Source organism: Symphalangus syndactylus, chromosome 5 (assembly GCF_028878055.3).
Source record: "Symphalangus syndactylus isolate Jambi chromosome 5, NHGRI_mSymSyn1-v2.1_pri, whole genome shotgun sequence".
Lineage (NCBI taxonomy): Eukaryota > Metazoa > Chordata > Mammalia > Primates > Hylobatidae > Symphalangus > Symphalangus syndactylus.
This window is the reverse complement of record NC_072427.2, coordinates 22485833-22502663: the sequence shown is the minus strand read 5'-3', so window position 1 is coordinate 22502663 and position 16831 is coordinate 22485833. Positions and strand designations below refer to the sequence as shown.

Genomic DNA, 16831 nt, shown 5'->3' with positions numbered 1-16831 from the left:
ACATATATATACACACCATACATATAGTATATGGTATATATATAGTATAGCATATATACAGTATAGTGTATATATATACTATATACCATATATATATACACCATATATAACACATATATGATGGAATACTACTCAGCCATAAAAAGGAATGAATTAATGGCATTTCAGCAACCTGAATGAGACTGGAGACTATTATTCTAAGTGAAGTAACTCAAGAATAGAAAATCAAACATCGTATGTTCTCACTGATATGTGGGAGCTAAGCTATGAGGACGCAAAGCATAAGAATGATACAATGGACTTTGGGGACTTGGGGAGAAGGGTGAGAGGAGCAAAGGATAAAAGACTACAACTAGGGTGCAGTGTACACTGCTCAGCTGATGCATGAATCAAAATCTCACAAATTATCACTAAAAAACTTACACATGTAAACAAATACCACTTGAATCCCAATAACCTATTAAAAAAAAGATGACTCAAAAAGTAATTCATTCTGATAAAAAAATAAATAAAAATGATGATTTCAATGGATTGAAATATATCATTCTAAATCCATGCATTCCTATAATAACACAACAAAAGAAAAAGAGAGAAATTAGTAGTTATCTTTGGTGAATACTAGAGAATCAACTCATTATTTTGCAATTATTATTATTATTATTATTTGAAATAGAGTTTCACTCTTGTTGCCCAGGCTGGAGTGCAATGGCACAATCTCGACTCACTGCAACCTCTGCCTCCTGAGTTCAAGTGATTCTCCTGCCTCAGCCTCGCAAGTAGCTGGGATTACAGGCATGCGCCACCATGCCCAGCTAATTTTGTATTTTTAGTAGAGACAGGGTTTCACTATGTTGGTCAGGCTGGTCTCGAACTCCTGACCTCATGTGATCCACCTGCTTCAACCTCCCAAAGTGCTGGGATTACAGGCGTGAGCCACCACACCCAGCCTGCCATTTTAAATAAATGGAAAAAATCAACCATTTATTCTGACTTTCCTACATGAATGGCACCTTGGGGTAACCAAATAGTTGATTAGGAGTTTTTTTTTCTTATAGAAGTATTTCAGTTTACAAATGAAGAAGTAATTATAGGATATAATAGTGTATATTTTGTAACCCATAATGAATTAATGGATCTATTAAAATGAGATATTAAACATCAAAAATCAGATAAATAGACATTTTATGCTGATTGATGGAAGTACATAACGCCACCTATGAAGTATTCTTGCCAAAATCTTAAACTTGAATCTGATCAAGCTTCTCTAGATATAAATACTAGGGACTGGGGAACACATTAAAGAACACCATGGGGATAAACTCTTCAAAATCAAGGCAATGGGAAACTGCAGAGAAATAATCTGATCTCTGACAAATGCATTGCAAGGAAAAGAAATACATGAAGTGGAAAGCCTATAGTTTAAATTACATAATTACTAGGTATGGGCTTTATCTGGCTCATGATTTGAATGAAAAGACCATTAACAAATTTATAAAATAATTAGGTGAATTTGAACTCTGGCTATTTTACTGAATGATATTAGGGAATTATTGTCAATTTTAAGGATGATAATGGTATTGTAGTTATTGTTAAGGGTCTTTATCTTTTAGAGATACACACTGAAATATTTACAGATGAAATTATATAATATCAGGGATTTGCTTCAAAGTAACCTAGGTATAAAGGATGTGTACAGAATACAAACAAGATTGGCCAACTGTTGATATTTGCTAAAACTGTATAATACAATGTATATCCATTATACTTGTTTCTTTTCATATTTTTGCACGTTTGAAAATTTCCATAATAAAAATCTTTAAAAACTTAGCCAAAAGAATACAAGGATAGTAATATTAAAATTGGGTAAGGTTAAATTAGATTTTAAAAGTAGTTTGCAAAACAGGGAGAGACTTTAAAATGTTAAAGGAAACAATCCACAGTGAAGTAATAGCAGTCATGAATCTTTCTGCAATAAATAAAATTCATAAGACAAAACTGCAGAAAATAATAAGAAGAAATTGCCAAAAACATAATAGCAGTAAGAGACTGTAAGTCATTTACTCTGCACATGACAGACACAATAGACAAAAAATAAGTAGGCCTATAAAGGCTCTGAATTATATAATCAATAAGGTTGAATTCTATATCCTGAGCATAGTGAATAATTTCTTTTTTTTCTTTTTTTATTAATTTTTTTTGCACACAAAACAATAAACATTTTCTAAAAATACATACAAACAAAAAGATGCATATCAAACATATTAGGAAGGTTGCACATGGGAAGATGGGAAATAGAAATGGGGGATGGGAATTAAAGAAAATAAATGAGAGAGGGACTTTGTATGGATCAATGATAATAACTCAATCCTCTATTTGACTAAGGAGAAGGAAGAGGAAGAAAAAGCAAGTGGGATAAAGGATCAGAAAGGGAGGAAAATAGAAAAAATTAGAGTATGACTCCAGGGTAGACCTGTTTTGTTGTCGCTGGGTTGGTTGGTTGGTTTGTCTGTTGTATTTTTCATATGTTTCGCCATGTTGGCCAGGCTGGTCTCGAACTCCTAGCCTCAAGTGATCAACCCGCCTCGGCCTCCCAGAGTGCTGGGACTACAGGTGTGAGCCACCACATCCAGCCCCCACATTGCGTCTGGCCTCCGTGGTAGACCTCCCAGATGGGGCGGCCGGGCAGAGGCGCTCCCCACATCCCAGACGGGGCGGCCAGGCAGAGGCGCTCCTCACTTCCCAGATGGGGCGGCCGGGCAGAGACGCTCCTCACTTCCTAGACGGGGTGGCCGGGCAGAGGCGCTCCTCACTTCCCAGACGGGGCGGCTGGGCAGAGGTGCTCCTCACATCCCAGACGATGGGCGGCCGGGCAGAGGCGCTCCTCACTTCCCAGACAATGCGCGGCCGGGCAGAGGCGCTCCTCACTTCCCAGACGGGGCGGCCGGGCAGAGCCGCTCCTCACTTCCTAGACGGGGTGGCGGCCGGGCAGAGGCGCTCCTCACTTCCCAGACGGGGCGGCTGGGCAAAGGCGCTCCTCACATCCCAGACGATGGGCGGCTGGGCAGAGGCGCTCCTCACATCCCAGATGATGGGCGGCCGGGCAGAGGCGCTCCTCACATCCCAGACGGGGCAGCCGGGCAGAGGCGCTCCTCACTTCCCAGACGGGGCAGCCGGGCAGGGGCGCTCCTCACTTCCCATATGGGGCGGCCGGGCAGAGGCGCTCCTCACTTCCCAGACAGGGCGGCGGGGCAGAGGCGCTTCTCACATCCCAGACGGTGCACGGCCGGGCAGAGGCGCTCCTCACTTCCCAGAAGGGGTAGCCAGGCAGAGGAGCTCCTCACTTCCCAGACGGGGCAGCCGGCAGAGGCGCTCCTCACTTCCTAGATGGGGTGGTGGCCGGGCAGAGGCGCTCCTCACATCCCAGACGATGGGTGGCCGGGCAGAGGCGCTCCTCACTTCCCAGACGGGGCGGCCGGGCAGAGGCGCTCCTCACTTCCCAGACGCATAGTGAATAATTTCAAGTACCAAAACATTTATAAAAATCAATGTTTTGTAAGGCCATAAAGACAACCTACATAAATTCCAAAATGTAGAATAAAATCTGACTCCATTGTGTTTTAATAATACAGTAAAACTAAAAATTAGGATCCAAAACAAAACAATCTTACACATTGCTGATAGAAATATAAAATGATTACAGCCACTGTGCAATATAGCTTGGCAGTTCTCTTTTTTTTTTTTTTTTTTTTTGAGACACAGTCTTGCTGTGTCGCCCAGGCTGGAGTGCAGTGGTGCAATCTTGGCTCACTGCAACCTCTGCCTCTCAGGTTCAAGCAATTCTCTTACCTTAGCCTCCTGAGTAGCTAGGACTACAGGTGCGTGCCACCACACCTGGCTAATTTTTGTATTTTTAGTAGAGACAGGGTTTCATCGGATTAGCCAGGATGGTCTCCATCTCCTGACCTCATGATCCGCCCACCTCGGCCTCCCAAAGTGCTGGTATTACAGGTGTGAACCACCGTGCCCAGCCAGCTTGGAAGTTCTTAATAAGGTAAGAATGTATCTATCACACGACCCAAACATTTCCCTTTTAGGGATTTGCCAAATAGAAAAAAAAGCACATGTCCATGCAAAGATTTATATAGAAATATTCATAGCAGCTTTATTTGTAATAACCAAAAACTAGATACCACCCTAAGTCCTTCAGCAGCTGAATGGATAAGCAAATTGTGGCATATTTGTACAATGGAATACAGCTCAGCAATGAAAAAAAATGAATGATGGATACACAGAACAACATGAATGAATCTCAAAATAATTATGTCGAGTAAAAGAAGCCAGACAAAAAGAGTACGTATTGTATGATTCCATTTACATGAAATCCTAAAAAATGCAAACTAATCTATAGTCACCGAGTAGATCAGTACTTGCTTGGGGAACTGGTGATTACAAAGCAGTATAGAAACTTTTGTGTATTATGAATATATCACCATCTTGACTATGTTGGTGCTTTCTTAGTTACATACATCCGTCAAAACTTATCAAATTCTATACCTTAAATATGTACAGTTTGTTGAATGTCAGTTATACCCGGTTTTTAAAAATCCTAGGAATAAAGTGAATATATAGGACCTATATAAGCTAAGCATATATCTATCATATGGATGTAAATAAATAAAATCTTTAAAACCTATCAAAAAACAGCATAAAATATGGCAAGGTGTAGTGGCTCATGCCTGTAATCCCAGCACTTTGGGAAGCCGAGGTGGGCAGAGTTGGAGACCAGCCTGGCCAACACGGCAAAACCCATCTCTACTAAAAACAGAAAAATTAGCCAGGTGTGGTGGTGGGTGCCTATAATCCCAGCTACTCAGGAAGTTAAGGTGGGAGGATTGCTTGAGCCCAAGAGGCGGAGGTTGCAGTGAACTGAGATCATGTTACTGCACTCCAGCCTGGGTGACAGAGTGAGAATCTGTCTCCAAAAAAAAAAAAAAGAAAGAAAGAAAAGAAAAAAAAAACTTAAAATAGACATGAACCAATACAAAGACAGATTTAATCTTAGATAGAGATGCTCAATTTCATAAATTTGGTGCAATAAAAAATCAATGAATATTGATTCACTTTTTTACTTAAGTTGAAAATAATTGCAAAATTATTCTAAAAAAAAACACATGAAAATGTCCCAGATATCCAGAAATAGAAGAGTAACACTGGTACAGGAATAGATAAATCAATGGAGGAGAATCAAGAGTACAGAAATAAACCCAAGAATAGACAGGAATCTGGGATATGATAAACAGTATTTCAGATCAGTGGGGAGATGACTTAATAATTGAAATTGTATAATGGCCTAACTATTGGAAAGTAGAGGAGTTACATCCACACACTCTCACCACCAAAAAACAATTCCAAAGAAATCAAAACTTGTATTTAAAGATGAAACTATCAAAGTACTACAACTAAACGTGGAGCGGGGGAGATTCCAAGATGGCCAAACAGGAAGAGCTCCAGTCTGCAGCTCCCAGCATGAGTGACGTAGAAGACCGGTGATTTCTGCATTTCCAACTGAGGTACCAGGTTCCTCTCACTGGGGATTGTCAGACAGTGGGTGCAGCCCACGGAGCAGGGTGGGGCATCCCCTCACCCAGGAAGCACAGGGGGTGGGGGAATTCCCTTTCCTAGCCAAGGGAAGCTGTGACAGACAGTACCTGGAAAATCAGGACACTCCCACCCTAATACTGCACTTTTCCAGCGGTCTTAGCAAACGGCACACCAGGAGATTATATCCCGCACCTGGCTCAGAGGGTTCCACGCCCACGGAGCCTCACTCACTGCTAGCACAGCAGTCTGAGATTGAACTGCAAAGTGGCAGCAAGGCTGGGGGAGGGGCGTCCGCCATTGCTGAGGCTTCAGTAGGTAAACAAAGCGGCCGGGAAGCTCGAACTCGGTGGAGCCCACTGCAGCTCAAGGAAGCCTGTCTTCCTCTGTAGACTCCACCTCTGGGGGCAGGGCATAGAGGAACAAAAGGCAGCAGAAACTTCTGCAGACTTAAATGTCCCTGTCTGACAGCTTTGAAGACAGTAGTGGTTCTCCAAGCACAGAGGTTGAGATCTGAGAACGGACAGACTGCCTCCTCAAGTGGGTCCCTGACCCGCGAGTAGCCTAACCGGGAGACACCTCCCAGTAGAGGCCGACTAATACCTCACACGGCTGGGTGCCCCTCTGAGATGAAGCTTCCAGAGGAATGAACATTCTAAAAATTCTAAAAATCAGAGCACCTCTTCTCCTCCAAAGAAACGCAGCTCCTTGCCAGCAACAGAACAAAGCTGGACAGAGAATGACTTTGAGAAGTTGAGAGAAGAAGGCTTCAGATGATCAAACTTCCCCGAGCTAAAGGAGGATGTTTGAACCCATCGCAAAGAAGCTAAAAACCTTGAAAAAAGATTAGATGAATGGCTAACTAGAATAACCAGTGTAGAGAAGTCCTTAAATGACCTGATGGAGCTGAAAACCATGGGCACGAGAACTACATGACACATGCACAAGCTTCAGTAGCCGATTCAATCAAGTGGAAGAGAGGGTATCAGTGATTGAAGATCAAATGAATGAAATGAAGTGAGAAGAGAAGCTTAGAGAAAAAAGAGTGAAAAGCAACGAGCAAAGCCTCCAAGAAATATGGGACTATATGAAAAGACCAAATCTACGTCTGATTGGTGTACCTGAAAGTGATGGGGAGAATGGAACCAAGTTGGAAAACACTCTGCGGGATATTATCCAGGAGAACTTGCCCAACCTAGCAAGGCAGGCCAACATTCAAGTTCAGGAAATACAGAGAATGCCACAAAGATACTCCTCGAGAAGAGCAACTCCGAGACACATAATTGTCAGATTCACCAAAGTTGAAATGAAGGAAAAAATGTTAAGGGCAGCCAGAGAGAAAGGTCGGGTTACCCACAAAGGGAAGCCCATCAGACCAACAGCGGATCTCTCAGCAGAAACTCTACAAGCCAGAAGAGAGTGGGGGCCGATATTCAACTTTCTTAAAGAAAAGAATTTTCAACCCAGAATTTCATATCCAGCCAAACTAAGCTTCATAAGTGAAGGAGAAATAAAATCCTTTACAGACAAGCAAATGCTGAGAGATTTTGTCACCACCAGGCCTGCCTTAAAAGAGCTCCTGAAGGAAGCACTAAACATGGAAAGGGACAACCAGTACCAGCCACTGCAAAAACATGCCAAATTGTAAAGATCTTCGATGCTAGGAAGAAACTGCATCAACTGACGAGTAAAATAACCAGCTAACATCATAATGACAGAATCAAATTCACACATAACAATGTTAACCTTAAATGTAAATGGGCTAAATGCTCCAATTAAAAGACACAGACTGGCAAATTGGGTAAAGAGTCAAGACCCATCAGTGTGCTATATTCGAGAGACCCATCTCACATGCAGAGACACACATAGGCTCAAAATAAAGGGATGGAGGAAGATCTACCAAGCAAATGCACAACAAAAAAAAAGCAGGGGTTGCAATCCTAGTCTCTGATAAAACAGCCTCAAACTCCTGAGCTCAAGTGATCCTTCTACCTCAGCTTCCCAAGTAGCTGGGAACACAGGCGTACATCACCACACCTGGTTATTTTTTTTTAATTTTTCATAGAGACAGGGTCTCACTATATTGCCCAGGATGGTCTCAAACTCCTAGGCTCAAGTGATCTTCCCACCTTGGCCTCCCAGGGTGCTGGGACTACAGATGTAAGCCACTGCACCCAGCCGAAATCTATCTCTTTAGGAGCTTTAGGACTGTTCACATTTCTCTTTCTTCTTATGTCAATTTAGTTAAGATGTGTTTTCTTGGGATATTGTCCATTTCATGTATATTTTCAAATGAAACTTAAAATTTTTAATGAAACTCAAAACTTAGAATTATCCACAACGGCCTTTTTGTTATTTTAAATATTTCTAAGATTTGAAATGATGTGCCCTTTTTCACCCTTCATATTTGTTATGTGTGCTTTCTGTACTTCTTTTGATCAGACTTGACAGAGGCTTGTCCAGTTTATTTTTTTTTATAAACCAACTTTGGGCATTTTTGATTCTGTCTTTGAAATATTTTTATTGTTTATTAATTTCTGCTCTTCATTCTTTCCTTCTCCTTTGTGAGGTTTAACTTTCTGTTCTTCATCCTTTTTTTCTAATATATGTATTTATGATTCCCTAAACAGCTTTAGCTCATCCCTCAAGTTTAGATACATTGTGTTCCAAATATTCACTTTTTAAAGCTACACACAAATTGTATTTAAGATCAATTTATTATTTTTTCCTTTTTTTAATTTTAGTTTTAGGGGTACCTGTGCAGGGTTTTTTTCACATGGATATATTGTATGATTCTGAAGTTTGGGATTCAATTGAACCTGATATCCAAATAGTGAACATAGTACCCAATAGGTAGTTTTTCACCCCTTGCCCTGTTCCCTCCCTTCCCCGTTTTCCAGTCCCCGGTGTCTATTTCTCCCATCTTTATGCCTGTGTGTACCTAATGTTTAACTCCTACTTACAAGTGAGAATTTATGGTATTTGATTTTCTGTTTCTGCATTAATTCACTTAGGATAATGGCCTCCAGCTACATTCATGTTGCTGTAAACAACATAATTTTGTTCTTTTTTATGGTTCCATAGTATCATAGTATTCCATGTATATGTATCATATTTTCTTTATCCAATCTACTGTTGATGGTGACCTAGGTTGATTCTATGCCTTTACTGTTGTGTATACTGCTGCGATAAACATGAAAGTGCAGGTATCTTTTTGGTAGAATGATTTATTTTCCTTTGGGTACATACCCAGTGAAGAGATTGCTGAATTAAATGGTAGTTCTATTTTTAGTTATTTGAGGAATCTCCAAATTGCTTTCCACAGGGGATGGACTAACTTATAGTCCCACCTATAAGCATTCCCTTTTCTCTGCAACGTTGCCAACATCTACTGTTTTTTGACTTTTTAATAACAGCCATTCTGACTGGTGTGATATAGTGTCTCATTGTGGTTTTGGTTTGCATTTCTCTGATGACTAGTGATGGTAAGCATTGTTTCATATGTTTCTGGCCTCATGTCTTTTTTTGAGACATGTCCTTTGCCCATTTTTTAATGGAGTTGTTTTTTTCTTGTTGAATTGTTTAAGTTCTCTATAGACTCTGGATATTAGACCTTTGTCAGATGCATAGTTCATGAATATTTTCTCCATTCTATAGGTGTCTGTTTCCTCTGTTGATAGCTTCTTTTCCTGTGCAGAAGCTCTTTAGTTTAATTAGGTCCCATTTGTCAAATTTTTTGTTTTTACTGCATTTGCTTTTGAGGACTTAGTTATAAATTATTTGCCAAGGCCAATGTCCAGAATGGTAGTTCCTAGGTTTTCTTCTAGGATTTTTATAGTTTTAGGTCTTACATTTAAGTCTTTAATCCATCTTGAATTAATTTTTGTATACAGTGAGAGGTAGGGGTCGACTTTCATTCTTCTGCATATGGTTAGCCAGTTTCCCCAGTACCATTTATTGAATAGGGTGTCCTTTCCCCATTGTTTATTTTTGTTGACTTTGTCAAAGATCAGTTGGTTGTAGGTGTGTGATCTTATTTCTGTGTTCTCTGTTCTGTTTAACTGGTGTATGTTTCTATTTTTTGTACCAGCACAATGGTGCTTTTGTTACTGTAGACTTGTAGCATTGTTTGAAGTCAGGTAATGTGATGCCTCTGGCTTTGTTCTTCTTTCTTTTCTTGAGACGGAGTCTTGCTCTGTCACCAGGTTGGAGTGCAGTGGCGCAATCTTGGCTCACTGCAACCTCCGCCTCCTGGGTTCAAGCGATTCTCCTGCCTCAGCCTCCCGAGTAGCTGGGACTACAGGTGCACGCCACCACACCCGGCTATTTTTTTTTGTATTTTTAGTAGAGACGGGGTTTCACTGTGTTAGCCAGGATGGTCTCAAACTCCTGACCTTGTGATCTGCCCGCCTTGGCCTCCCAAAGTGCTGGAATTACAGGTGTGAGCCACCACGCCCGGCCTTGTTCTTTTTTCTTAGGATGCTTTGGCTGCAATATTATTCAATTCAAAATCTATTTTAATTCCCATTGTGATTTCTTCCTTGACTCATAGGTTACCTTAAGTTAGGCAATAAATATATTTGTTTAATTTCCAAATATCTGGGAATTTCCTAGTTTTCTTTTTTCTTTCTTTTCTTTTTTTTTTTTTTTTTTTTTGAGATGGAGTCTTGCTTTGCTGCCCAGGCTGGAGTGCAGTGGCACGATCTCAGCTCACTGCAACCTCCGCCTCCTGGGTTCAAGAGATTCTCCTGCCTCAGCCTCCCAAGTTAGCTAGTATTACAAGCACACACCCCCATGCCTGACTAATTTTTGTAGTTTTAGTAGAAACAGGGTTTCACCATGTTGGCCAAGCTGGTCACAAACTCCTGACCTGATGTGATCTGTTTGCCTTGGCCTCCCAAAGTGCTGGGATTACAGGCATGAGCCACCGCGCCAGGCCCTAGTTTTCTTTTTGTTATTGATTTCTAGCTTGATTCCACGGTGGTCAGAGAATATACTATGCCTAATTTTAATAATTTGGAAGCTACTAGGACTTACTCTATTGCCTAGCATATGGACAATTTTGGTAAATGTTCCATGTGTATTTGAAAATAATGTGTATTCTGTAAATGTTTAGTATTTTATTCTAAATATATCGATAAGATTGTATTTATTATTTGTGTTGAGACATCTATATTCTTACTGATTTTTTGTCTACTTGTTCTATCAATTCCTGAGAGAACTGTATTGAAACCTCCCATCATAACTGAATTTTTCTATTCCCCTTTTAATTCTGTCAGGTTTTTTGCTTTATATATTTTGAGGTAATGTTATTAGTGTATATAAATTATTTTATTTTTTCTGGTGAATTGACCCTTTTATTTTTATGTAATGTTTCTTCATCTATAGCAGCATTTTTCAACTGTGCACTATTGACATTTAAGACACGGGCAGGAGAATTCTTTGTTGGGTGGGAGGTGCCGTCCTATGCACTGCAGAATGTTTAGCAGCATCTTTGTCCTCTACCCATTAGATGGTAGTAGCATCCTCACCCCAAGTTGTGACAATCAAAAATATCTCTAGACATTGCCAAATGTCCATTGGGGGGCAAAATAGCTCCTGGTTGAGAACCACTGATTTGTAGTAATGCTTTATACCATAAAGTCTACTTTATCTGATTTAGCAGAGCCACTTTCTATCGGTATTTCCAAAGTTTTTATTTTTCCATCATTTTACTTTCAACCTTTCAAAATTGTTGCTCAAGATATATCTCTTGTACAGTATAAAGTTAACTGTCTTTTTAATCAGCCTGACAATCTTTTAATTGTAATTGAATTATATCTTCCATTTACCTATAATGTAGCCACTAATTTATTTGGGTTTAACCCTATCATGTGACCATTTATTTCATATTTAATTATTCCATGTTCTTTCGTCTCCCCTTTCATGCCACTTTAGATTATGTGTTTTTTTCTTATTTTGTTATCACTCCATTAGTTGAGCATTCTTTTATTCTTTCACTGGTTATCTTAGAGACCACAACATATATCTTTAACTTATTAAAACGTAATATTCAGTAACCAAAACATCATGGTACTGGCACAAAAACAGATGCATACACGAATGGAATAGGATAGAGAATCCATAAATAAAGCTACACACCTATTAATACAACCATCTGATCTTTGACAAAGTCAACAATAACAATAACAAGCAATGGGGAAAGGACACTCTATTCAATAAATGGTGCTGGAATAACTGGCTAACCACATGCAGAAGACTGAAACAACCCGTTTGTTTTGCCATATAACTTTCATAAGTTTTAGATCCTTTTGCCATAGACAAAACCCAAGAGTTAGTTTTGTCTATGGCAAAAGGATCTAAAACTTATAAAAATCCTAGGAGAAAACCTAGGAACCTAAATGTAAGACCTAAAACTATAAAAATCCTAGAAGAAAACCTGGGAAGTACCATTCTAGACATCAGCCTAGGCAAATAATTTATGACTAAGTCCTCAAAAACAAATGCAATAAAAATAAAAATTGACAAATGGAGACCTAATTAAACTAAAGAGCTTCTGCACAGCAAAAGAAACTATCAACAGAGTAAGCGGACAACCTACAGAATGGAGAAAATACTCACAAACTATGAATCTGACAGAGGTCTAATATCAGAATCTATAATGAACTTACCAAGAAAAAAACAACAACCCCATTAAAAAATGTGCCAAGGACATGAACAGACACTTCTCAAAAGAAGACATACATGTGGCCAACAAATATATTTTAAAATGTTCAATATCACTAATCATTAGAGAAATGCAAATCAAAACCACAGTGAGATACCATCTCACACCAGTCAAAATGGGTATTACTAAATGGTCAAAAAACAATAGATGTTGGCAATGTTGAAGAGAAAAGGGAATGCTTATACACCGTTGGGAGGAATGTAAATTAGTTCAGTCTGGGGATTTCTCAAGTAAGTTAGAACTACAAGTCAACCCAGCAATCCCCTTACTGGGTATATACCCAAAGAAAAATAATTTGTTTTACCAGAAAGACACATGCACTGGTATGTTCATTGCAGCACTGTTCATAATAATAAAGACAGAGAATCAATTTAGATGCCCAGCAGTGGTGGACTGGATAAAGAAAATGTGGTACCTATATACCATGGAATACTATGCAGCCATAAAAAAAAACAAAATCATGTCCTTCCAGCAACATGAATGCTGCTGGGGACCATTATCCTATGCAAATTAACACAGAAACAGAAAACCAAATACTGCATGTTCTCACTTATAAGAGGGAGTTAAACATTGAGTACATGTGGACACAAAGATGGGAACAATAGACACTGGCACTCCAAAAGAGAAGGGGGAAGGAAGGGGTGAAAACTACCTACCACGTACTATAGTCACCACTTGGGTGACGAGATCATTCATACACTAAACTTTAGCAACACACAATTTACTCATGTAACAAACTCGCACATATAAACTCTGAACCTAAAACAAAAGTTTAAAATAATAATAAAAACTAAAATGTAATATTCATATTTTTGTCACTTTCTGTATTATTCTGGGACCTTAGACCTTTTTATTTCACTTACCTCAATCTCACTACTTGAGCGGGGACGGCCTGTAATCCCAGCACTTTGGAGGTGGAGGTGGGCCGATCACCTGAGGTCAGGAGTTCAAGACTGCCCTGGCCAACGTGGTGAAATCCCATCTCTACTAAAAATACAAAAATTAGCTGGGCATGGTGGCGTGTGCCTGTAATCCCAGCTACTCGGGAGGCTGAGGCAGGAGAGTTGCTTGAACCCAGGAGGCAGAGGTTGCAGTGAGCCAAGATGGCGCCACTGCACTCCAGCCTGGGTGACAGAGTGAGACTCCGTCTCATACAACAACAACAACAACAACAACAACAACAAAAAACCCTATTTGTAAATTTTTAATTCCCCATATATATAACCCAAGTAAGTGATCATTATGTAATTTTATAGTTTATTTTTCTTTAGATTTTTCTCAAATATTTATTCTATTGTTCTTCATTTTGTCCTGCATCTTGCTGTTTGTCTGGGATCATTTTCTTTCCACCTGACTAGCTCCCTTTAGTTTTTCATTTAGTGCAAGTCTGCTGCTGATAAATTCTCTAGGTTTATATTTGTCTAAAAATTGTCTTTCTCTTTTATTTGAAAGATAGTTTGCTTTAGAATTTTAGGTTGCTACTAGTTATTTTCTTTCTGCTGTTTAATCAGCTATCATTCTTTGTGCTGCACCTTTGAAGATAATGTGTTTTTGCCTTTGTCTTCTTTTTATATATTCTCATTGTCTATGGGTTTCAACAATTTTACTATTATGGTTGCTGGGTTTTTTTTGTTTTTTTTTGTATTTTTTCGAGACAGGGTCTCACTCTGTCACCTAAGCTGAAGTGCAGTAGCACAATCACAGCTCACTGCAGCCTCAACCTCCCAGGCTGACGTGATCCTCCTACCTTAGCCCCCCAAGTAGCTGGGACTATAGGTGCATGCCACCACTCCTGGCTTGTTTGTTTGTTTGTTTGTTTTGTTAGAGACAAGAACTCATTATGTTGCCCAGGCTGGTCTCAAACTCCTGGGCTCAAGTGATCTTCCTGCCTTGGCCTCCCAAAATGCTGGGATTATAAGCATGAGCCACCACATCCAGCCTACTATTATGTTCTTAAGAGTGGTTTTAAAAAATATGTCATGATTGATGTTCAAAATACTATTTAACCTATGGCTTGATATCCGTCTCATTTAATTTGGGCTGCTATAACAAAAATACCATAGACTGGGTGGTTTAAACAGGCATTTGTTTCTAACAGTTCTGGAAGCTGGGAAATCCAAGATCAATGCACCAGCAGAGCTGGTGTCTGGTGAGGGCACAGTTCTTGGTTTGCAAATCACCATCTTCTCACTGTATCCTCATATGGTAAAGGCAGAGAAAAGAAGCAAGCTCTTGGCCTGGCACAGTGACTTATGCCTGTAATCCCAGCATTTAGGGAGGCTGAGGTGGGCAGATCACTTGAGTTCAGGAGTTTGAGACCAGCCTGGCCAACAAGGTGAAACCTCGTCTCTACTAAAAATACAAAATTAGCTGGGTGTGGTGGTACGCACCTGTAATCCCAGCTACTCGGGAGGCTGAGGCAGGAGAATCACTTGAACCCAGGAGGCGAAGGCTGCAGTGAGCCAAGATCATGCCATTGCTCTCCAGCCTGGGCAAAAAGAGCAAAACTCCATCTCAAAAAAAAAAAAAAAAAAAGAAGCAACCTCTTTTGTATCTCTTCTTATAAAGGCACTAACCTCATCATGAGAACTCTATTTTCATGACTTAATTACCTCCCAAAGGCCCCACCTCCAAATACCATCACATTGGGGATTAGAGTTTCAACAAATGAATTGGGGGTGGGAGGACACAAATATTCAATCCATAGCTGTATTGTTAATCAGTTTTGGCATATTCATGACCATCACTGCTTCTATTCCATTCTCTCCCTCTCATCATCATTTGGGACTTCATATTAGATTTTTCACCATATCTCAGATAAAAAGAATACTAACTTACAAACACTAGCTAATAGATAGTTGGTGTGAGTCTACTATGTTCTTTTCTGTTTTTTCCTCCCTTTTTTTTCCCTCTGAGCTTCTGTCTGAATATTTTTCCTTTTGATCCATCTTCCAGATCACTAGCTCACTTCAGCTGTATCTAATCTGCTATTAAACCCTGCTTCTGTTATTTGTTTCTACATAACAAAACAGCCCCAAATTTTGTGGCTTAAAACAGCTGCCATTATTTACTTGCTCATGGTCTGCGATTGGGTAAGGCTCAATGATGATAGTTTGTCTCTGCCACATGGTGTTGGCTAGGATAGCTTAACTGAGGTTGGAGGATCCAACATGGTTTTGCTCACGTCTGGCTTCCAGTCAACAAGAAAGACTAGAAGAGTTGGGGACTGGCTGGGCCTCTCTCTCCTCTCTTTCATTTTTCATTCTCCAGGACCTATCTCTCTCCATGTGCCCCACTCCTCTTCCATACTAGCAAGGTATTTATGATTCTTTACATGGTAGGTCAGCACTTCGAGAGCGTGAAATAAAAGCTACTAGGCCTCTTCATGTCTAAGCCTCAAACTATCAAAGTGTCATGTCTCCCACATTGTTCACTCTACATGGTAGCCCTCCAGACGGTTAGATATAGATACCCTAGCCTCCTGTAACATACTTCATTTGGCATAGTTTTGATTCCTTCATTATTCCCCATGGGTCCTAGATCTAGAACAATGATGATACATAACCATACTTAACAAATATTTATTCAATAAATGAGTGAATGCTAATAATATAATTATAATCTAATGCTCCCTTCAGCAGCATATACACTACTATTGAAATAATACTAGCACAAATGGTAGGCAAACTTGCAAAACTCTTCAAACCTTTAATATCTTCTATATCTTGAACCTCCTCTCTCCAATTAGCTAGTAATTCAGTAAAATTACCCAGTTTGCTCCTCAGCCTGTGACACAACAGTGAAGGGGTGAGAATGAAAACAACCTCAACTGAAATAGTCCTTAGGCACACAGTCTCATGAGAATTCCTAGGACCTAAAGCGATCCCTTTTTCCATCCCCAAATAAAGTCCCAGGTAGCTCAAGCAATGCCTTCCAAGACCATTAACATTTCTGGGGTTATGACTGAGGTGCTATCTGTATCTCTACTTGGTGGCCTAAGTGCAGTTGCTGCTGTTACCCATCCCTACTCAGGCAATTCTGGCTGACCCCAACATTTAACCCTGACCCTCTCCCCTCATGGCCCATGTTGACTCTACGGTGCCTTTTACCAACTTAGAACTGCCCCTGATGCTCACACCAACATGGGAGTTGTCTCTCTCACTACAAGTAGTATATTACACTTCTTTTATTTGACTCTCAAGAGGGTGTCAATATCTTACAGACCTTTCTCTTTCAAGGAATATGAGACCAGTCCCCTGGGATTGGGTTGAAAGACATTTAAGAGATACCTCTAGTGGCAAAAGTAATGGAAATAGACTCTGATGCAAGGCCCAGGGAGCTCTCTTCTAACATGCTGAGTGTGTGTGTGTGTGTGTGTGTGTGTGTGTGTAACACCAAATTTTCCTGAATCCCTTTCTACAGTTCTTTTCACACCATGTAAACAACAACAAAGATAACAATATCAACTAACATTTAATAAGAATTTACTATGTGCCAGGTACTGTC

The 16831-nt window shown here is 40.0% G+C and overlaps 1 long non-coding RNA gene across 1 annotated transcript; it reads right to left on the bottom strand.

The window, feature by feature from the left end:
• Nucleotides 1–2165: 2165 nt before the first annotated feature.
• Nucleotides 2166–3188, bottom strand: LOC134736701 (uncharacterized). The gene is made up of 2 exons (XR_010120956.1): nt 2926–3188; nt 2166–2776 (listed from the first exon to the last, which is right to left on the bottom strand). It is a non-coding gene; the product is annotated as an uncharacterized lncRNA (long non-coding RNA).
• Nucleotides 3189–16831: the final 13643 nt, after the last annotated feature.